The sequence below is a fragment of the Castor canadensis genome, chromosome 15 (genome assembly GCF_047511655.1).
Source record: "Castor canadensis chromosome 15, mCasCan1.hap1v2, whole genome shotgun sequence".
NCBI classification, from domain to species: Eukaryota; Metazoa; Chordata; class Mammalia; order Rodentia; family Castoridae; genus Castor; species Castor canadensis.
In genome coordinates, this window is record NC_133400.1 from 5,322,414 (window position 1) to 5,347,125 (window position 24,712).

Below are 24,712 nucleotides of genomic sequence, written 5' to 3' on the forward strand. Positions count from 1 at the left end.
ACTGATTTTAAATGAATGAATAAATAAGATAATGTCAGATTGTGAAGTGTGATGTGAGGAAAATAAAACAGGACAATGCTATACACAACCAGGCAAAGACTGTCAAGGTGGACATGAATGACAAGAAAGCACGAACCATGTAAATATTTTGAGCAGTATGGAAATTTGTAAAGGTCCTGAGGCAGCAATAAACTCAGTTTGTTCAAAGGACAGAGAGTGGCTTTGGCCATCACCCTCTTCCTAAGTTCTTGCTCGTGTGGTTTCTTGACGCATTCCAAGTTCATACTGGGAGTCCTTGAAACATCCCTGGAGGTCTCAATGTTCAGGAATCACTCAGTTATTTTACTGAACACACACATGGTTAATCTACCAGTTTATCATAGACTTGAACAAGCAGAAAATGCTCTAAAGGAAGCTTTTCCCATTTCTAGACCTTCTGTTTACCTGCACGTCAGTGTTTCCATCGTGGTGGGTACATTTCGCTCTGCATTCGCACAATCCCACGGAATGTAGAGTATCAAGAGGGAGTCTACCATAAAGCACAGACTCCAGTGATAATGACATGTCAGGGTAGGTTTGTGAGCTCTAACAGATGGGCCACTAGAGAGGAACCAGTGAGGCTGAGGCTTTCCTCTCAGACAGCAAAGGTAAGATTAGTTGGACATCAGATTGAGAAAGTAGGGAAGGACCTAATGATGAGGAGTGCTAATGAGTTAGGATTTGAGGTTATGGATGATGGGGGTGAGGAGATGCCAAGCCATGGAGTGACAGTATTGTATGCGTATGTGTGATTTTAGTATCCAGCAAAGGTAAATCCATAGAGATGAAAACGATTACTAATGGTTGCCAGGGCTAGTAGGGATGGGATGTGACTGCTGATGAGCTTAGGCTTTCCTTTTGGGATAATAAAAATGTCATGAATTAGAAATAGTGGTTGCATAGCATTGTGAATACACTAAATGGCTCTCAGTTGTCCATTCTAAATGGGTAATTTTTATTGAGATGGGGTCTCCTGAACTATTTGCTTGGACTGACCTTAAATTATGAGCCTTGTGATCTCAGCCACCCAAGTAGCTAGGATTACAGGCATGGGCCAGGAGCATCTGGCTAAAATAGGTAATTTTATGTCATGTAAATCTCACCTTGATGAAACAAAGAAGATAACCCTGGCTGATAGAATCTACCTTCCTTCAAAGGCATAAAGGGCCCCCCAAGGTCATTATCCCTCTGCCCCTCCTCTTCACAGCCTCCCTACTCTCCTGTCCCCAGCCTTGCCTTCTGTCCTGGTGTTCCTCTGACCTTCTAAGGTCTCAGCTACAGTCCTCCTGTCTTGTGAGAGCACACACCTGTTATGTGCATTACTCATTGCAGGGCTGCTCAGATGTGGCCTAACTGGAAAGCCTGTGGTTGCCACCCTATCCGAAGCTTGGCATTTTTTCCCACCCCCATTCTCTCTTACACTTTTCCTTGTGGATGCTATCCCTAGCATTTCCTGGGTTATGCTATTATTTAGTCATTCAGTGTCTTTAACACCAAAATGTCAGCTGCTTTAGATAGAGCCTGAGTTCTGCTCACAACTACATGCACAGTGGGTAGAACTAGCTTCCTGTCCTATGTACTCATCCTGGAATGAAGGAATGGAGAAATGCCTCCAAGCAAAGGGCTATACCATTTCCTAACACAGTGTCTGGGACATGGAAATACTGAATGTCTGTCCATTAGGAATTGGGGTAGGGGTGGCTGACTGTTCTGTGGAGACTAGATTAGACTAGAGCAGGAAGTTGAAGCTGATGTTGGGGGTGGGAAGGAGTAGGTGGTACATTGGAGGGAAGGAGGCTCTGGAGTCAGGATCTTGGAAGAGTCAGTTGGAAGGCAGGTGAGTGTTTTCAAGACATAATTCAGTGAGCCTGGCTGGGGTCCAGGAAGAGCTCTACTTATCCAGATGGAATAGAGTGTGAGGGTGGTGTGTTACAGTCCAATAATTAAAGGCCAATTACAGGAATGCCTAAAAGACTCAGGTCCTGGCTTCATGAGCTCTTGCCCAGCAGGAAAAGGGAACGGTCCAGGCCTGAAAAAATTACCCAACCCAATCCTAAAATAAAAAGGTTGGTTTTCCTGCGAGCTAAACAAAAAGCCACTTCATTATTTTGGAAACACTTGGTATCTTGCATCTTCTGAAGCACTACCCACAGGAAAATTAGCACTTCATAATGTACCAAGCACGTTTATATATTTGCAATGATCAGAGACCCATGACTTGACCCATTCTGTAGGCTACTTTGCATAGTCACGTCATTTCAGCATAAAAAAATCAGCATGTAGCTACTATTTCCTACTATGGCTTAGGCCATATTAAAACTGTCTGTATCTATTTTTGCATTTCTCCTGTTTTAAGCCATGTCTGTCAAAACTGCTGATGCCAGCACATATGTATTTGTGTGATTTTGTAACAAATTAAAAACGGAGACTTTTCCTTTGAATGTTGACTTGGTGTACTGATGGTGCAATTTCTCTGCTCAGGTTTGCTTGTTTGTTTTTTATCTATGATGACTAATTTACAGGGCACTCAGGAATCATGGTGGCCCACAGTTAGAGTTACAATAACTTTCAGGTCTGGATTCATTCTGTTCCCTCTCATTCATTGAGGACAAAGTTCTTAGACAATTGTCAGGCAAGTATGGAATGAAGTTACTGTTCACAGCTTGCCAATTTTACAAACTTTGTCTTGGAGAGCCAAATGTGGAAATGTATTTAGCAATAACTCTATTAAGTTCAATATCTGTGAAAAATAATTATCATATTTGACACTAGTATAAAATGCCAACATTCTAAATAAAAAGAGATGGATGGTTACTAGATCCAAATTCCCAGAGCTGCCTGAATGCTTTTAGTAATTTGGAAAATTCAGTCAACATATTGTTGCATCAGAAAAAAAGGAGAAGAAATACGCTGAGCATATCAATTGGTTTTTTTACTTGCTATTTTTAATTAAATGCTAAACGACAGAACAACTCCCAGTGATTTTTGTTATACTTTTTAGATGTCTCATCCCAAACTCCCTTCTCATATGTAAAAAAGAAATGAAACAATAATTTGTACACTGAAGTGACTCACACGTCAAAGTAGACAATCTACTGACATGACTCTTATTCTAACCAGATTGTTATTTGCCAAAAATACTTTTGTTCTACCCTTACAAGAAATGCCCTCACAATAACTGTAATGAAGGAAAATCTTTGATCATAGAACATGGATTTCAGTTTTGGAACCAAGCAAATGTCATCCAGGAACCAATCTTGGTGAATAAGCTTGGTGAGGCCAGGGTGGGTGGGCATGCAGGCATGCATACTAAGTGTATGGGAGAAAATAATAATAGCAATAACAGAAAACACTTACTGATGTCCATATCTGCCACTCTTCTTCATTGTGTGTCAATAATTTTAATGCCCATGACACATCTGCCACTCTTCTTCATTGTGTGTCAATAATTTTAATGCCCATGACACAATTAGGAGGAAAAAAACTACCATTCCCTCTTCACAGAGAGGCTATATAACTGGTCCACAGGTAGAGAACTTATAAAGGAAAGAACTGAGGTTTTAAAAAAGGGAGTAGAGCCCCTTAGCTGAGCTGGAACCTCATGCAGTCACAACTGCAGTGAACAACAGAAATTCTCAGAGCCTTACTTTCCTTATCAGTATAATAGGCACAAGCAACAAGCACCTCCCAAGGTCACTTGAGAGGCACTTGTGCATGGAAGTGCTCACACCCTCCTAGTCCTTGAGAGGAACCAAGTATTTCTAAATCTCCCATTCTCAAAGGGGCTGATGGGAGCTCAACGTGTGACCTGTTCCTTTGGTCAGAACCACAAGAACAAGTGTGATTCATGGTCTGTTCAGCATCATGGTCACTGGCATTCATATTCACTACACAGAAAACTGTAATCCTAATCTCTTGCAGTTCTACTGGAAGGGCACTTTCTGATTCCCAAAGGCTAACTCTTGTCTCGTGAGCACATGAGCAGTTACAGGGATCATGGAGCAGTGTACTTGACATGTGGGTCTTCCTGGATAACCCCAGGCATATGACTAGTAAAGTATTGTATTTTCAACAGTGTGTTGAGTTTGTACGATGCAAAATGTAGGAAATCCAAGACAAGGACACAACAGTCCTGCGTCTTAACCTCGAAGAAATGCCCACAGCTCTAGAATGGGATTCTGAAAGCTTCTAAGATGCACTGTGAGATAAGATGTGTTTGGGAAAGGCTAGGATCCACAAAAGCTGCTTCTTAAAGGAACCTCTTTAGTATCGAGGAAATGGACAGTTTTCAAGGGAAAGATGAACAACACGGATATTCTAAGTAAGTCTCAGCTTGGAAGTCGATATGACGTGATTCCAGAGACACTAAAAGAATTAAACAACAATAAAATAAGCTCCCAAAAAAACTGTCCCTCTGTAATTTACCATCACTGTCATTTAACTTGGGCTTCAGGTGCCTACGCTCCCTGAAGATATAAGAATGTCCGCCCAGCCTGATCCGTAGCTTCTCTAAAGACCAAGTCAGACGAATGCATGCATACCTTGTGAACACCTTTAACATGGTCCTTTATTTCACTCTTTGTAATGGAGCAATTTCATCTGATGACTGTTAAATGAGGACTCATGGCTGAGACCTGCTATTCCAAGGAGGGACTAGAACAGCTAACTTCAGAAAACCTATGTATAGTATAACTGCAAAGGAAAAAAAAAAGAAAGTGGTTTGGGATACCCTTTCATCTGGGGCCTTCCAAGGAGGCTGGTGGTACACACGCTGGTAAAGATCAAACCTACACTCCTCCTGGTGGGGGAGGGTCTTCCCACCTGTGCACAGTTCATTCCAAGAAATCCCAGCTCTGAATGGCCCTTGGTTATGATCTCCTGCTCTGAGCTTCTCTTTTGGATCAGGCTGCCAGGCCACTCATTGTGCTCACTTCTAGCCTAAGCACATCAAAATTCAGAGGGAGGATCTGCCAGTGCCTGAAACCAACATCTCATGATTGATGTCTCCAGAATCCTGAAGACTACATGCCTTGTGGGTAACATCAAAATGCTAGTGCTTTGGGTTTTCATCCCATGGAGACTGTAAACCAAAGACCTTGAAAAATTGTCCACTTTGCTTTGTTTGCTAACAAGGTCTCCAATTTACAGAGCTCCTTTGCTCTGTACATTACAGTCAACAGCTACCAGACCTCCTCCAGCTTCATCCTAGTTTGCTACTTGTATTTCTCCTACAGCCATGGGCATTACCTTAATTCATTTGTGAAGTGAGGAAAATTGAGAGCTAGATGATAGATAGATAGATAGATAGATAGATAGATAGATAAAATACAAGTACCTTAATCAAGAGTACTCTGGTTAATTTCATGTCGAAATCAATTCAAAATTATTCAGGATTGAAAAGATGATGGGATTTAAATACCCAAGGAGTACTTTTTGAACAAAAGAAGAGGAGATTTTCTTTGGGAATTACTGTCTGTGACTGAACAGAAGGTTAAGGAGAATAACCATCCGAAGAGGGACTCTCATTCTTGCTAGAACATTTCACAGAGTAGCTTATCAACATGATCAGCCACAATAATGATTACAGCCCAGGGAAGTAAATAAGGCCAACTATTAGCTCAGGAAATCTATTAAAGGCCCAGGATCTTAAAACACCCCAGGCAATGAAACGTTAACAGACTTGAGTGCATGGAAAGCTATTACCCGTCCCAGCTTGCTCTAGAGAGGCCACAAGACAGACTAGAGGAAAACTACTGCACACAGAGCAAAGGCAAATCGCAATGGTTGACTCACTTGGTAAAGTTGACATTTGAAAGGGCTTAACTACACTTACAGCCAGCTAAACAGATGGTGTTTCAGTGCTCTGGTCCAAAGTGATGAATAGTCTCCACTGGAGATGAGACTGGTTTGAGTTCTACACATTTAGAGAATCACAGGATTTCAGCTATAGAGAGGCCTGCAAGGCCACTCACCCCAGGCTTTTTAGGACTCAGCTTTGCATGGCTAGGAACCATCACCTGAATTCAGCAGTCCTGCAAGAGAGGCTTTCTCTCCAGGTAACCAGGGAGGCAGCGATGGCTGTCAGAGGCAACAGAGTTGGGGCAGTGGGACACTCGCCAGGCATTTGCCTTTCTGTCTCTAGTCCAATCCTGTCATTTGACAGAGAAAATTGAGTCATTCAGCAAAGAAGGGATTTGATCCAAGTCACATAGTCCTGTGTCCTGCAGTCCACTAGTTCCTGATATTCCGTGCCACAGCCATATCAATGTTTTGCCTTTATTTTTCTAGATTTCATGAAACTTACTATGAAAACAGCAACCTACAACAAGGTCTCAGAGTGCCTATTTGAGTCCCCCTTCTATTTTTATTTATTTATTTATTATTCATATGTGCATACAATGTTTGGGTCATTTCTCCCCCCCTCCCCCTCCCCCTCCCTTACGACCCACTCCGTCCCCTCCCTCTCCCCCCCACCCCCTCAATACTCAGCAGAAACTATTTTGCCCTTATCTCTAATTTTGTTGTAGAGTGAGTATAAGCAATAATAGGAAGGAACAAGGGTTTTTGCTGGTTGAGATAAGGATAGCTATACAGGGAGTTGACTCACATTGATTTCCTGTGCATGTGTGTTACCTTCTAGGTTAATTCTTGATCTAACCTTTTCTCTAGTTCCTGGTCCCCCTTCTAAGACAAGGTAATCAAGGACACAGCTAGATCGGGTCATACTATTTCCAAAAGGTCATTAGGTGTTGTTTGGAAGTTGTATCTCAGAAAAATCACACCTTGAATCTAACCAAAAAACCCAGAATTTTAGCAAGTAGAATATCTGGCACATAACCTTTTATCAAAACCATACTTTGCTGAATTAAAGGGAAACTGTCCAAGTTCTGAATCACAATTCAGAGGCCAGGACTGAGCTGCCTGGAGTGGGGAGCCACCACATTTTCAAGCCACCCCTAATCTCAGGAGGTGACCGGGTTTGCCTGCTGGAATAAGCTCCCCAGGACACTCTTCTTGTTCTCTACCTCCCCCACTCATCCTGCCTTGCCAAGCTGTGTTCTCATCTCTAGGACCTGAGGGAAGGCAAGGTAGCCTTCCAGCAAGTCTTTGACATAATCAAAGTGGACATTCTGGTTCAAGGAGCTTCGCTGTCGACTGCAATGAGTTAGATGCCCATCGTCCCTCACCATTCCTTCTGCATTCTTTTCTCTTGTTTAGACCAGGAGTCAGTAGACTATGGCCTATGGACCAAACTGGACTCTTGTCCATTTGTGCAACACAGGCAGGATGACCCCCAATGAATGTGTACTATGTGGCCCTTTGTAAAGACATTTTCCAACCTCTGAATTAGAACATTAGTGGACAGGAAACTTTGAGCACAAAGTCTACGGTTATTTTTTCTAGATAGTAAAGGAAAACCTTCTGGCAGCTTCTTCACTGTATTTAAAGGGTAGGTTTCTGAGCGAGAAACTACACAGACATGGTTTTTACAGAAACCTGTCTAACAAGCACAGGTTTCAAAAGAAGTACAAAGGAAGAGTGACACACAACCAAGAAGAGATACATAAAAGGCACAATAAAAGGAGTAGTTACCTACTATTGTTACCTGCTATTTTTCTTCAATTAACTTGAAATTTAGGACACAAAAAATATCACAGTGACAAAATGAGACCCACTCTAAGGTGGGAGGTAAGGCTCTCCAAGCCACTTACAGATGGGTTCAAAGCCATAAGCACTTGGCTGGCTATGAACTGGCTGACAGGACATAGTTAAAGGACTTTAGGCAACCGCAGAAAATAGATAGCTCCACAGCATTGTACACAGCCCACATCCAATTTTCAGAAATTGGAAAAGAGCAAATTCTAAAACCCTCTCATTAGAAAGTCAAATTTTTAAGCCCTGGCAGAACCATTAAGGGAAGAACAAGTACCCAAATGGAAAAAAATGTACAAATATTGTAAGTTGACAATTTTAAGAAATGGAAATAAATATTGTCAAAAAACATATGGCAAAGTTCAACTTTGCTGGCAATTAAATAAAAATGAGTTAATAAAACTCGTGGTGAGATCCTGTGTTCTGTCTACTAGAATGGCAAGCACTTGTAGAGATAACCCACGAGGCTGCAGGAGTGCAGAAAATTAGGCTGTTGCGTCCATATGGGCTGTAACCCAGCACAGGCTTTGCTGGGCACAGTGACAATGTTATTAAATTTTCAAATGTGCCCACCCTCTAATCAGATATTCCCCTTCTAGAACTTTGACTGAGGAAATAAATACAGATAGGAATGTCCATTACAGTGTTACCATAACAATGGAAATTTGATATAGTCTAAATGAATAGCTGTAATTGTTTGGTTGTGATTATTTGTACCACTGAATATCTTTGAGCCATTAAATACCATTTAAAAGAAAGGTTTTCAGTAATATACACATATTCATGTATATATTTATTATTGCATTTATATTTATAATATCTGTATCCTGTATTGAGTGTTTTCACAAGTTTTCTTATGAGACCTTGACAACTCTATTAAGTAAGCAAGCAGATAATGACAAGAATAGCTAATGTTTTTTTGAGAATTTCCTCTATGCCAGGCACTTTGCCAAACATCTTGTATGGATGAACTCATTAAATACTGACACAATCACAGGAGGTAGCCACTATTATTAACACCATTCTATAGATGAAAAAGAGGCCATAAAATGTGTCTAAAGTTATATAGAAAGTATATGACGCAATAAGGATTTGAATGCACAAAGCAGTTCACTGAGGAAGCTGTGTTTTTAAATACTATACTCCTAAGTACTATTGCTATTTCTTCCTGAGGTGAATGGATGGTTAGATGATGGGACAGATGAAAAGAAGAGAGGAAAAGATGGAAAGAAAGAAGGAAGGAAGAAAGGAAGGAAAGGAGAGAGGGAGGGAGGGAAGGAGGGAGGAAGGGAGGCAGGAGGGAGACAGGAGGGAGATAGGATAAATAGAATGGTAGATGGGTAAATAGATGAATGTGTCAGGATAGAAGAAAATAAAACTTACTTTTAGTGAGTGTTTTATGGTTTTATTTCTTTCTTTGTGCTTTTTTCAGGAATAACCAAATTTTCTACATTTTCTGCTTTTATAAACAAACTACAGACATATGTTTTATACTAAAATTAACTATAATGCATAGCAAAAATAATGCTAAAAAATTAGGGTCTTTTTTACCTATCCCTTGCAAAAGGGTGATCTAATTATTGGTCGAGCAACAGCTGAACAACTCCATCCTTCTGTTATTGTACATGGTCCCAGAAGAAAGATTCCAACACCCAGCCAAAACATCAGCAACTTTCTGAGCATCACCCAAGAGCCTGTGGATGAGTCCAGTCAACCAGGACGTTTGCAAATGGGATTTTCTCCCCCAAACAGAGAGCTTTAGATTAGAGCCATAGATGCTAGGAGCTAAGGACTTGAAGGAATTTTTTTCACAGTTGTTTATTAGAGGAAAAATAATTTGGCCACATAAGTTTTCAAAGGATTTTCATCCAAAAATTAGACCAGGCCAAAATATCCGAGAAAGCAAAGTGACCTAAGTGTTGTTGGATCAGAAAACTTTGGAGATGCCCTTTAAAGTTGGTGCTGTCTCCAGTACAAGTGCATAAAAAAGAAGTGGGGCAGGTGGAGTTTAAATTGGACACATTTATTTCAGCAATGCTATTTCTGAGCCAACGTTCTTAGTGTTAACTTCAGGTGAGTCAAACGCCTACGATGGGGGACAGAGGAAATACATTCTCCCTGACTTCTCTTTCTTCCCTCTTTTGTCCCTTTCTCCAAAGGACTGAAACTTACAGGCACCAGTCGCTGCCATTAACTAAATGCTGTCCTTTGTCTGCTGTATCAGACACCTGGGAGCCTCATTTTGTTACCCGTCAGCTCTCTCTGTTAGAAGACTGAATCCAAGCTGACCCCTAACACCCCACCCCAGGGAACCTCCCTTTCACACAGCTGGCCTCTGCCCCTGCCAACCCATCTTATTCCTGCAGATTTCCTTCCCCTGGGAGCCCAAACTCTTTAAAGTAGTCTGCACCTTAAAAGTCTGTTGGCTACTGGAATATATCTGCATTATGTTGGAAGGAAAGAGAATAAGAACCTTCGTGTGGGTACATGCATGTATTCACTTAACACTGCCAGCATTCAACCACTCAAGCACTCGTGTGACATTTGCTACTGTCTTAAAGGCTTTACTCATAGTTATTTATTTAATATGCCCCAAGCCCTTTGAAGTGTGTATGATAAGTATGCCCATTTTACAGATGGGAACTAGGGTGGCAGGAGGTTAAGTAATTTGCCCAAGACAACGCAACATATTGAAGAGTCAGAATTCCAATCCACCCAGTTGGGCTCCAGTGGGGGAGATTTGTGGCACTCAGTTTTGTGTTCTGTAAGCCCCAATGCTGTCCCAAGCACAGAGTGAGGACTAGGGATGCAGCGATGACCAGAATGATCAAAATAGGGACATCCCTCCCCCTTGCTCTCTATAGACACCACAGTCAACACCACAATCAACACCACCATCAATGATGCTTTTTCTGGGCATGTTCTCAGTTAATCCTCATGTGGCTTTGTGAGCAGGTGGACTTATGAACCCCTCGTACAGACGAGGAACAACTAAGACTATATATCTCACCCAAGAGGTGACAGAAAGTACATACCGTCTAGCTAATAGGTCACAAAGAACGGGCTTGCTATCTCAATGTCATCCTCATACCCCTAGCATCAGTTGGAATGTCTGATCAAAACATTACAGATTCCTCCTTCCCACCCCTATCCTTGCTCCATCCAACCCCTGGGCAGCTTGGCAAGTTGCATTTTACAAACTCTCGCTCACGATTCAGATGAACACTCGAGTTGGAGAACATTGCCTATACTGGGCTGCTTTTTGTTCCTGCTGTTGACCACAGTTGTGGGGATGGGATGATAGTGGTGACAGCAAACAGAAAACACTTCACACACTGTAGCCAGACTCACAAGAGGACGTTCCTGGCTTAGTAGGCCATATTTCCCACAATGAAATGGTCCTCTCCTTTCTTATCCCTTCTCTGATGCTTTCTGAATTAATGGTGTGAAACCCCCTTGTCATAGCTCCAGGTGATGGCATTAGATAAAATCCTGTCTCTCTGACCCAGAGAAAGTGATAATAAAACCCAGATAATGAAATTAGAGAACTCTCTCATAGGACAGATCTCTTCAGACCTCTACACACACTAGAGGCAAATTCTAGGACTTACTGAACCCTTGCATTAAAAAGTGGATTTATACTTGCTTCCTTAATTTAAACAGCTGCATCCAAACTACTCTGTTTCCTGCTAATATCCCAGAAAGACAATCTGAGAGTAAACAAAAAACAAATGGATTGGTAAAAATCCTACCAAGAGGGCTGGGAGTTTAGCGCAGTAGTAGAGCGTGTTCCTAGCATGTGGGGCGTCCTTTGTTCAATCCCCAGGACAGAAAGTACACATTATTTTGGGAATATGAATGCATTTTTTAAAATTGCAGATCAAATTTTCTATGCCTTTTTGTCATTGGTTTTCAAAAAGGAAGGAAGAAAGGGAAGAATAAAGGAAGTAAGAAAGCATGAAAGTGGGGAGGGAAGGACAGAAGGAGAGGAGGGAGAGACAGACAGAGAAGGAAGGAAGCCAAAGAACATAAAAATCACCCTAAACCTTCAACATATTTTCTCTAGCCTAGATGAGCAATGAAAAAACACCTGAGGTCTCCCACCCCACCTGCAGAGGTGACCTCTGTTTACAACTGGCCATGACTGTGTCACTGCCAGCTTTGCCTTCTGGATGGCTGCATGGGTCTGCATTGTTGGTAGCCAGAAGTAGCAGAGGCCAAGAAGACCTAAAGTCAGACTTCTTGTATTGGATCTGTGTGACCTTAGGAAACCAGGGACTCTGAGTGCCTGGTCTTCACGCTGGCTGTCAAGGGAAGTGCTGATGGAACCTTGCCTGCCCTGCAGTAAGACTCTGTAGTAAAGACTGGCACTTATTATCATGTTATTAACATCTTTGTAACACTTGTGTACTATATTTTACACCATGCAGTAACTCATGAAGAGAGAAGTGTAAATTGAATCATAATTTACACACTCTAAAAATTCCTGCTACTTATTTCAAAAAAGCTCTGATGTGAATCTTATATAAGCAAAAAAGTCATCTTCCCTGTGTGCGTGTATGTGTGTATTGTATATTCCACTTTTTCTAAACTAAGTTTGCTGAACTGAAGGTATTTATCTGTAGCTCACTGTTAGACACAGGGTTTAAAAAATGTAACATCATTTCTTGTAAAATTAAAGTAACACAGCTTCAATTTTTTTAAAGGGAGATAAAAGGAAGTCAAATATAAAAACAGTGCCTATAATCCTATCACCCAGACATAACTTCTGCTAATATTCTGACACTCTGCTTTCCAGCCCTGTATATCTTTTGGATGTATATGGTGATGCTGTTTTGGGAAATAAAATGCCAAACACCAATCTGGAATGTCTATCTAGAAAATTACTCATACTGGGAGACATTCTGCAATCCAGTGTTCACAGATGTCAGTCACACTATGATAAACACTTATTACCTAACAACCAAGTTTAATATTGAAACCAAAATAGCAAAATGTGGTAGCCATTTATATTTCCTGAATGTTCTTAACATGGAGCACAACTACCTCCCTCTCCTGTTTTGATACAAGGAGGGCACACCTTAGAGTAGACACCCCTGAGAAACACAGTGAGGAAGGAGGAGGAAGGGGAGAAGCACAGATGTGGTGGCTTTTGTCTATAGCTAAATGGTACCTCTGGCTCCTGGGTGCTCCAACCACTCCTGCATCTGGTGGAAGGGGTGGCGTGGTGAAGACACTGAAAGACTTCTTGTTAATTTATTCCTGCCCATCACTTCTTGTCTTTGAAACCCACCAAATGATAGTTAATAATGATAATAACAGCACTTATGGTAGTACTAGCAGACATTTGTTGAGTGCTTAGTGTTTGCTCTTTTATGTACTTTGGTACATTACTGCAATTAATCCTTGAGATCCGACAAGAAGAAAACAAGTTCAATTAGCGTATGCCCATCTTACAGATTGGAAAAGTGAGACACAGAGGAGTAAGGCAACTTGCCTGTGCTCACACCATTAGTAAGGGGCAGAACCTGGGCTAACCTCAGGACTGCCGGGCAGGTCATGCTGCCTCCCTGAAAGGGCTTTGCCCAGCAGGTGGTATCACCCTGGAGAGCAGATCCCCAAGTGGGCGCATGTAGAAAACATGCTTTGGTTTTCTTTTACTTTCAAAATTAAAATTAAATGTCTATTAAGAAAATAGTTGTGCACCAAACCTTCATATACTTATTCGGTTATTAAAAACAGGAGACATTTAAATAACATTTAACAAGTACATCGAATACTAATGTGGAGGAATTGCCAGGGAAGTATGTTCTAGCAGGCTTTTTAAAAAACAAATATAGCATTTAAGATTTGTCTGCTTTTTTGGGGGGGAGGTGCAGTACTGGAGTTTAAACTCAGGGCTTCTTGCTTGCTAGGCTGGCGCTCTAACGCTTGCGCTGCTCTGCCAGCTAGTCTGCTTCTTTAACTTAACCTTCAATCACGCCTTTTTATTCCCATGTCTTTAAATATTTTCAGAAACATTTTCATGGCTATGGATGTACCTGAATTTATGTCACCTTCCAAGAGTTGTTCCTAAATTTTCTCTATTATCAGTCATGTTCTGAGTAACATACTTGTACATAAAAATGTATTTTTGTTCATTCTGAAAGTTTGGAATACAGACTGGGTCTGTGGAACACATCAAACATGGCAGAATAAAACAAAGCAACCCTACAGAAGAGGAAAAGTGTCCTCCATTACCATAATACCAGTGCAAATTTCCTTTCTCTTTCAAGAAAGTGCCTTTCCCGGCCTAGGCATTTGCTCTTCTTAGAGTTCACACTGAAGGAAGAACACCAGGAGCAAGGGGAAGAGGGTGTTAGCAGAGGAAATATTTTGTAAACATATCCCAAAGCAACACCCCTCCTTCTCCTAGTGGAAGGATCCTCTGAAACTTCCTGTCACATGAACACATTCCATCAGAGCCAGGTTCATCCCCAAGTTCAGCTCCCCAAGATGGATTGTCAAGAGCATAGATGGATGAAACAGCAAAGTCATTTTTATGAGCCCAACTTTCCATGTATCTATGTTCCTTTAGAACATTCTATCTTTTATTCATAAAAAAAAGAAATAAAACTTAGTATTGCTATAGGCTTTTCCTTAGAAAAATACTTTTATGTTGACACACTAAACTACTCTGCCTTAGAAAACTTCAAAGATTTTATTTAAGATGGTAGATAATACATCATCACATTTGAAAGTTGATGGTAGGGTACTTGAAAGGTAGAATGTTGGAAAAGTAGGAATTAGATGGGATTACAGATTCCAGGGTGGACCCAGGCACAGAAGGGGTGAGGGCTGGGAAGAGACGGTGCTGCCGGGGGGTGGGGTGGGCACAAGCCAGGTGATCGTCTGTCATCACAGAGGGAGCAGTGAGACAGCCATCCCTGTCTACCCCACCACTGTACCAGCTAACACCAGTATGCATGTAGGTGACTCAAAGAGCAACAGTGACTGCAGGAGCTATCTCAGGGACACCAGATGGCTTTATTTTCTAACTGCCTGTAGTGGGTTCTGTAAGTTACCTATCCTCTTCAGACTCGAAGGGTCATGCTGAAGGCTACTCATCCTCTATGGAACTACCTTGGCTAAAGAGTCTTCTCCTCTAGGATCACATACACCCTGCCCAGGCTCCACAGGCCATGAAAGAGTGCCATGGAGTTATATAGTCTTGGCTCTCTTGTCCCAACTCAGAACCACTCCAAAGATCTGCCCTGGCTTCAGAGTTCCCAGAAGACTAGCTGAGCCTTGGGACTGTGTCCAATCCTGATTTTTCCTCTACCCAACCTGTTTCCTTTCCCTCCCTCCCACAGCTGATACCGCTTCCGAAACACATCCTAATAAACTTCTTGCGCACCAATCTCCACCTTCAGTTTGGTATTCTGGGGGACCACAACCCATAATAACACTAAGCAAGGACTGCAGACTGAAGTCTGTGCAAGCCCAAGCACTTGCATAAAGTTTTGGATCAGTCTAGCCATTGATCACCCTTGACAATGTGCCCTTTCTAAACACACTACACAGAATAAAGAAAAACAACAAAATCCTGGAAACTGACATTGGAAATAGGGCAACTACACATTCTGTTTGAAAGGTCAACATAAACACAGAGGGAAATCTTTCTTAAGAGGTATTGGACACCAGAGTAATGCTTAAAGGTTTGAAATGCTCTTGCAGTCTTGATCTCTTTGGATTTTTATAGTCCTGGGTCTTGGGTATAATCTACCTGCCTCACCAATGTGAAACTGAGGTTCTGTAGTGAACTGCCTCACTCAAAGCAGGAGTTGCATCTAAGTCTTCTGAAGAAAGTTCTTGATGTCATAGTTGACCTTACTATCATTACTGGTCATTGAAGGCTAACCAACTTATGAAATAAGGGATGATATTTATGTCTGCTAACAAAGTTATTAATTTATAATTATAAGATGCTTTTTACTACAGTGAGCCTGACATGCTTGCTAATCAGCCACCATTGGCCATTGATTTAGGCTATTAGAGTAGCAGCTGGCCTTCCTCAATCAACTGAGCAAGTGTTGTCCATAACCCGATGGATCTGGCAAAGATCCAAAAGCTCAGCAATTTGCTACTTTCCGTTTCCCTAAATCCATCACCAAAATAACAGAGCAAACACTCCCATTCAAATCCCTTTTATATATGCTCTGGCTGAACCAGACGAAGGCTCTTGGCAGGCGAAATGTTCAGATCCCGTTAGAACTGTCAATACACAGGGCAAACGACCCAGCCTGGTGCTATGCAAATGTAATGCAAAACATTTTCATAATGAGCTAAAAGCAGTCAGACCCCCCAGCCAGGTGCCTTGTGTTGAGCTCATTTAAAGGGCTTAGGTGTGAGAGAACAAGGACATTTCACTTGAGAAGCAAGCACCTCCCATCGCAAATAGAAACTATCTAGGATGATAGGCAGATGATGAAAAGACACACATTATCTCCTGGGTTTCCTTCACCCACGGGCTCAAAGACAGGTACATTGACTGTTATAAACACTTCCCATTTACTAAGTAGGGGCTATGTGTCAGCCTCAGGTTTGCCTTCGGTGTCTCTTTTAAAAAAGATCAGAGAAGCTAAGTAGCTTCCTCCGGGTTACAGAGCTGGTAAGAGCAAGAGCTGACATGCAAATCCACTGAAAGCCTGGTTGTTTGCCTGGTTGTGAGGCCAGAGCTGGTGTGAATATGCAGGTGTCCAGCCTGCCAAGCTCCAGGTCACGTTTGCTCCCCTACCAGTGCATTACGGAGCTGGTGGGAACAGTGAGCAGGAGAAAAGTACAGAAGTACGGACCCTAGACATAGTTGGGGTTCATGATTTTGGGGAGAGGGGTTATATCAGCAAATAGGAGATTTGAGGAAACAGAAGTTGGGTGGCTCATGAAACACTGACAAGATTCTGCTGCTATTTGAAATGCTGGGTAAAGTCAGATTTGATCCACTTTCAGGTGTCTGGACACCTAGAAGGACACCATTGCTGCTGATGGGATCTTGGTGCTTTGGCTTTTGTGTTCCATTCACCAGCAACCTCTAGGAAGTTTGTGAGATCCCCAGACTGCTAGTGTCCCCCTACTCCTGCCAGGACAACACCCGTGCCTCAGACTCCACTCACAGCCATGAAGACCCTGAGAACATTCTGAACACAACAGGAAGACTCTAGAATATCTGCAGGCTCTCAGCTCCTGTGTGTTGACCCAGGGGTTTCACTCTATCCTAGAGGCCAGGCTTGTTCTCAAGTAACAGAGAAGCTCTTTCTGAAAGGTCTCTGGGCCTTTCCTCTCAGCTTTTCCCAGCTGACATCTCCACCCTCCCCCACTTTTTTTTTTTTTTTTTTGCCAGAGGCATCTGCTGCCTTAGGGAGGATTCAGATGTTGAGTGAGGAATGCAAAGATTGCTGAAGGCTCTGTATTCAGTCTGAAGACCTTAGTGAAACAAAAGTCTTGGAAGCCAGAGTTTACTGAGAGAGAAAAGGGTTTTCTAATTGCAAGCATTTCCCTGTAAGCCTTTGGTAGAGCCAACTCAGGATTTCAGAAAGGGGAGGCTGTTGAGCCTGAATGACAGAGCCTGTGGTAGGAAGGGCGGAAGGGAGGGAGAGAGAGAGAGAGAGAGAGAGAGAGAGAGAGAGAGAGAGAGAGAGAGAGAGAGAGAGAGAGAGAGAGATGATGGTTTCCTGGCCCACAACCATCATCACGCTCAGGAAGACAGTTCATAAACCACACACATTTTCAGACATCTTACTCTGTCTCACTGGCTGTTGGCCCAGTAGAATGAGAAAGTAAGAAAGAAAAACAATTTCACCTTGTCCTCTCCTCAAGAACCAAGACAGGGTTTGAATCCTGGAGGCTCAGGTGAGAGTAGAAACATGGGAAAACTTTCTTTTAAATGAATAAGGCTGGGTGAAACTCATTTTAGATTGGGAAGGCACTAGTTTCTGGGAGAGGTCAGCAGGCCTTCTAGAACATTCACTATGCATTTCTGAATTATAAAGGTCTGAGAGGGCTCAGAGATGGAAAAAAAAAAAGAAGAGGAAATAAATAAAACCAATCCCTAGTCTTTCTCAAACTTGTTTAATCTCCAAAACATTTCCCTCCACTGTACTCCTGTTACCATTCCACGAAGTATTCTGCAGACAGAAGATTGGCACATGCTAACTCAGAACAATTACAAAATGCCATGAACTAAAAATTGAGACTACCTATATTAGTATGGTACTGTTATTAAGACCAAGAACTGAGACCACCAGTGACAGGCTGACTTAACTGTTCTCAGAAAGCTTTGCCCAAGAAAGATAAGACTCTAAACCAGTAAAAACTTCATTGTGTACCTCATGCAGATCAATTTATCTGTGTCAACTGTCTGCTCATTGAGGCAAAGAGCTCATTTATCCAACAATAACCATTCGTAAGATTTACCTGTGCCCTCATATCCTGCTGTATCTAATAGTCCTAAGTCAGTATGTCACACACTTTACTCAAAGCCAGCTGGTTTCCTACTTTAAATCACTTAGGACTGTACACTGTGTCACACTCTATAAATACCCACCTGACTTTCCCTTCTGAGGCATGACTAAGATCCTGTGAAGGTGGTATTCTCCCCTACAGAAAGGGACTTCTAATAAATGAAGCCTAGTTTTATTCTCACTAGTCACCTGGTGATACTTTGGGTCATTGTTGCATTACTGTGCAATGTGACCTGGGAAGCACATGACTGGAGTGGGGGGGCCCAGATGATGCTTGAGCACTGCTCACAGTCATGTCTCCCTCTGGTCACAGCTAACATCGCCCAGGTCCCTGGCTTGTTTGGACCAGCTCTCAGAACTCAGGAGCTATGCGATTGCCCCTGGTGTTTGACTGTTCTGAGCCTCTTCTTTAGATAATGAGCTTCCAATTACTAGACTTGACTCCAGATCACAGAGTGGGCTGTTGACCATAGGCCAATCAACTTCTCTTCCAAGAGTTTGGAGGGAGGCTCCCAAAACTGAAAGGTGTTTGGAGGTGAGCTGTACTTATAAAGGTATCCTAAGGCTAAAAATGTAGACCATGCCCAATGTCTTCTTAAGGACTCATGGCAAAAATAATACAGAAATTGGAAGCACTGAAATAGAGCGATATTATGCCTCATTTTTTATCGTATTGTTGCACGGGGTACATTATGACTTTCACCAAAGTTCTTACAACATATTATAGTTGAATTTACTCCCTCCATCACTCTCCTTTACCCCCTTATTCCTGGAATAGTTTCAACAGGTCTCATTTTTCTGTTTCATACACGAGTACACAATAATACTTCTACCACATTCACCCTCCTTCACCCTTTCCTTATTTCCTCCTCAAATCTCATTTTTAAAGCTATTTGTATGCCTTTGGCTTTTATTCATTTTTATAGCAGTTAATTTTTATAATATTGTTAAGGAAATATTTAAAACTTAAAAAGAAGAGAAAAAGGTGGGAGGTAGGGTCTTTCGATGTCACATATGAAGTGTTAATATGTCCATTCAAGGATTATTTAATTGCCTAGGAGAATGGGATCTGTGCACCTCATTTTGGCTTGTTCACTCTAAAGGTGGCAGACTTAGTGAAATTGCATGTTAATTCAGAGCTTTCTCTGTAGTAAAGAAGCAAGTAATATTCACTTACAAAGATAAGCCCAAAGGTTAGTTATTTGCCCTGTAGAACGATGACCTGCCTTGTATGTGGTCTGTGACCCAATGAACTTACTCTGTCCCCCACTTCCTATACTATTACATTGCTGACAAATGTCTTGAAACATACTTATTTTATTGGTCTGCTTTTTAATTGTTGAAGAAAATCTTATGGCAAGTATTTATTTATATGTGCATGTCAATACATTAACTTCTTGAAAAGTGTATTTGCTTTATTTTTTTAAACAAAAGTATCAGCCTGTGATGCATTGAAACCAAACAAAATGAAACAAATCCAGCTTTTCACTCTAAAAGTTTGGAAAAGCACTGTCCTAATTCTAAGAGTCTTTACTGCTCAAACTTTGAGGCTCTCTAGTTTCCATCCTTTCTGAAGCCTTCTTGTTCAGGTGTTTGGATGAAACTGTGAGCAACACTATTTCCTCCCATTTTAATTAAATCTCTTTCTTCAAGGTCTTGAGTTAGTCAGGGTTTATGAGAACCCTAACTAAGTTGCCAAGTTGCAGTTGTAGCTGGCAAAGTATTTGCTAACAGAGAACTCACCCTCTCCTTAGGACCATTAAGAGGTACCTGACCAAAACTGTATGTGATGAGAACAAAAGGTTTGAATTGCACTGTCTCAAAAGTCAAGAGGAAACTTTTCCTATGAATAAAAATTTTACACTTTTAGCTCAGGCCTCACTGGCTCTACAATTGCCTTGGTCTTGCCCCAAAAGGAACAAATCTCTACAACAGTGAGTGATCAAAGATGTCAATATGAGATGCCCTGCCTTGCACACCAGCTGTTGCTTCTCACACCCTTTTGAGTATGGACAAAGCCTGGTCCTGGCCCAGGCCCTTCCTGCCCCACTGGACACTGGGATTTGACCACCTGGCCACACATCCCTACAAACACTCATTTGACAATGACAATCTCAGTTTTTCCCTAATACCAGTCCTCTCTATGTCTCTTCCTCTGCTTCAGCAGCTAGAATTTGACGCTAGAATTTGAGTCCCTCCTGAGCAGGATTTATCCCCACTTACCCTTGCTCTCTGTTTTTAATTCAACAAACTTCCTTCCACTGAAAAATGCAGTGCTAACTATATTCCTTGGAGGGTTTGACTCATATTTTGAGCTGTTTTTCAAGCACTAATTATTTCTTTCATGTTATTCAGAATCAATGTTTCCTCATTTGGAATCTCCCCTTCCCCATGGAATTTAATGTATACATATGAAAATTAAAACCAGTTTTAGCTAAAAATAGACCCTCTGGGAGGTCTTTAGAACCAGCTGACAAGCACAGTTCAGAGGAACCTGGATGGCTGACAACTGTTTGGGATTTGAGTGGGAAAAAAATCGGCTGGTGCAGCCACTTTTCAAAGGTGGTCTGCCAAGATATCCTTTACCAACTTGCTCGCCAATAGGGGAGGAGTTGTGGGAGTAGGCTGGGACACCACACTTTGCTGTCCCGGAAGCGTCTGGGACATGAAGAGGTCAACTGAACATCTTGGTGGATGGAGGTTGGTAGCTTTTCACAAAATGCTATATTTCAGAATGCAGGCTGTGATTCCAAAATCCAGAAGATTCAGTCTACCAAGGGTGTTTTCATAACTCATTTGCAGCCAAAACCCAACTTGAAATGACATGAAGCTATTCATGCTCTTTATCCTGCCTGGGGTAAACTTATGTCCAGCTACTTAAATATCAGTCTGTTTTGTGACAGTGTGCTATCCAGACCCCATGGGTGGAGCAATACTGCATCCCACAGGCACTTTGTTATCTTCCTAAATTCTAAAACACATCTGGACTTATGTGTGGGAGGAAATGCTTCTTAAATATTCTTCCAGGAGCATGTTTTTAACATTTAGCCCAAAGAGGCCAAGCCTGAGGAAGCAGTGGGGCTGTACCCTTTGCCGAGAGCAAGTACTCACCAACAGGAGACCTAAAAGAAGCCTTAGAGGAGCTAGGAAAAAAGTGAGTTCTGCTGGGTGCCTGTGGCTCATGCCTGTAATCCTAGCTACTCAGGAGGCAGAGATCATGAAGATCATGGTTCAAAGTCAGCCCCAGCAAATAGTTTGTGAGACCCTATCTCAAAAATACCTATCACAAAAAGAACTAACAGAGTGGCTCAAGGTGAAAGTCCTGAGTTCAAGCCCCAGTACCACAAAAAAAAAAAAAAAGTGAGTTCTCTTTCAAAGGAGTCATACTTTATTGGACATTCTCAATGCTACTTTTGGTAGATACTGACACTGCCCATCCAAAGAGCTGCATCCTGCAGATGTTCCCCTCCCTAGCCTTATTCTTTCAAATGATAAAAATCAACTCATCTTTCTATGGAGCTTGGGAGTGGTAAACACATCCTAACCCCATCTACATGTGCCATCTTCTATAATCCTTGAAATATGACCTCCAGTTTATATATGAGGAAGCAAGGCACAGGAAAATTGAGTGACTGGAAATGCCACTGTGACAAGTAGAGGCCAGCAATGCCACCCAGGGCCCCACATTGACAGGTTGGGAAGCTATCAGAGACAGCCCTGGGAAAAGACAAGAGCACATCTCGTGGGGAGAGACTAGCACTGGCTGCAGCTTTCCATAGAGAAGGGTGATGGGCTTTGGGTGAGAGGACCCAACGGCGTTTTCCACCACTGACACCTGCTGTAAGATCTGGCACTCTAATTGCCCTTCACAACCTCATCTTGTTCCCTTCCTGATCACAGTATCTCAAAGTAGAAAACATGTTCCCATCTCAGGGCCTTTGCAAGGAGCTGGCCCTTCTGCCCAAATGTTTCAATGTCACCTGCCTGGTTCCTTCTTATAGCTCAGGTCTTCCCTTCTTAGAAAAAACTGACCACCCATCCTACAGCAGCCATCTACACACCTCTGCTGTGTGACCTTATCTCATTTCCTTCACAGTGCCTATTATCACCTTCTTGGAGACCATCTTCCTACATGCTTATGTGTCAATTCTACCATGTCTGTTTCTCTTTCCCTGCTAGATGAAGTCCAATGTAAAAGGCACCTCTGTGATCTGCTCCAAAGGCTCATCCCTTCTGTTTAGTATAGGATCTGGCACATGGCAGGTGGCCACGAGGTCTTTCTGGAATAACTGGCTAAATAAATGATAGAGACTCAATGTATGTATTTTCCTTTCCTCTCCCCTATTCCTATCTCCATAAGGGAGAAAATGAATTTGCTCAAATATGAGAATGGTTGAGAATATTTTGACTGGTAAGTATTTGTACTTCTCACCCTGTTCATCTCCAGCCAACAAGAAATATCCATGACAAGTAAGGTGAAAAGGACAGACAGAGGGCACATCGATTATTAGGATGTGTGTAAAGTTAATCTGTTTTGGGATAATAAGATCTTCTGCCTTCTCCTACTATTTAAAGTCATGCTTAATTTTTCCCAATTTATATCTTGCTGCCTTACTCATTAAGCAGCCTGGTTCATGTGATTCTAATACCTTAAATTAGGAGAAGCTCCTGTATATCCTTATGTTCCTGTATTCTTAATCCCTTGAAGAAAAACAGAAATAAAAGAGATTTATAAGAGCTCCAGGACCATGTGAATGAAGACACTCAACAGGTTGAAGAGTGAGGCCCATATGGCACCACTTAGAATTTGACAGTCTTAATTAAGCAATCTGCTCACCAGCATGGAGAAACCTGGCATGGTGCAATGGCTGTCCTCATCCCCAGCCACCTTAAAGACATTTGCATTTGTTTGTGTGCTAGTTCTAAAAATCTCATATGGAGCACAGCCTGCAAGTCATAGGATGCTAATATGCCCTAGCAATAGAGTACAGCACCCTGGCAGGGGACTCTCTCACATCCCATCCCAGCATCATTTCCTTCCCTCAGGAAACAGCATCTCCATTTTCTCAGGTCAGTAGGAGTACCAAATCTTCTTGGGTTCCATGGCCGGTTCAGGGGAGAGCATATGACCCAAGCTGACCCATATAGTTAGCTGTGAGATATTTGCTAGAATGTGGGGAAAAAAGGCCCTGGGTGGTTAACTGGAAGAATAAAAGACTGCAGGTGCTGGTAGCCATCTTGGAAGGAGCCCATGAGAGAATGAAGATAGAAATCAACACTAAAAGACTTAGAGCTGTGGAAGGAGGGGCCATATTGATGGCATCTATAGAGGTTCTAGATCCAGGTGTTTCTGAAGGTAACTCAAACCTTGAAATTTTCAATCCTGTGAGGCAACCATTTTATGTTTTATTCTGAAGCTAATTGGAGTTGAGTTATTGTTTGTTATAATCAAAATAGCCCTGACTAATATGCTCTCATTACATAAATGAGGTAACAGAGACCCAAGGAGGAAAAAGTCATATGAATCAGTGTTTGAACAGGAAGTAGACTCCAGTGATTCTGCATCATCTTTGTGAACCGCTCTTAGTTGCCTTTCAGTCTTGGGGGATTCTCTGGGACTCTGCTCTCACCCTAATTCCATATTCACTTGCTCCCCAATCATGCTGCCATCTCCCCAACCATTTCTCTTCCAATTCATCTTATAAACCTCATCTCTAAATTTCTGTAAAGGCTTCAGGCCGACTTGAACCTCACCCCTCTTTCTCTTTCATCTGCCTCCTATTTTGAACTTCCAGAAAGTCAGCCACAGCCTCTGATCACATGGCCCCTGGCCATACACTACCTGCATTGGCAATTCAACATACCAAAAATAGGTTTTAGCATCTTTGATCAATGCCAGTCAGCCCAGGGCCTTCATCTCTTAGCAGTGCCCTCTGCTTCCTTGCTCAGGAATCATAGCTATTGTCAAAAATAGTAATGATAAGAAGAAACACAGGGCTTTGTCCTTTATGCACACCATGTGATTCATACACCAGTCGTAGGAGCAATGGTGACTTCAAAGAGGTGAATTTACATGCCTGTAAAGGGCAGGCAGGGTAACCATGGAAGTTGTGAACAAGAGAGGGGCACAAGGACGGCCTCAGCTACAATTACCTGTGCACTATTTCTGGTAGCTAATATTGCAGGGCATACTGTAAACCAGTGACTCTTCAGAGTCCTTTACACTGATTATTAATCTTCAGAACAACACGTCAAGGTGGAAGCCATTATAATATTCATTTCCCAGGTGAGGAAACTGAACCACAGGGAGGCTTTGGTTTTGTTTTACTTAATAATCCTACATTACTTAGCTGTTAATGAACTGACGACCATGGATTTGAACCCCAGTGGCCTGCCTCTGGAGTCTTTATTTCAAAATCCAAGACTGCTCAGAAATTGGGAATTTTTAAAAGTCAAATTCTCAATGCTAATGACAAACTCTTTTCATTAAACACTTCGGACTACCATGCCAAGTGGTTAAA

At 42.0% G+C, this 24,712-nt stretch overlaps 1 protein-coding gene across 6 annotated transcripts in view; it reads right to left on the minus strand.

The window, feature by feature from the left end:
- The window catches only part of Cdh13 (cadherin 13), a 1,135,782-nt gene that overhangs the window by 722,510 nt on the left and 388,560 nt on the right, over positions 1 to 24,712 (minus strand). The gene's annotated exons all lie outside the window — the stretch shown is intronic.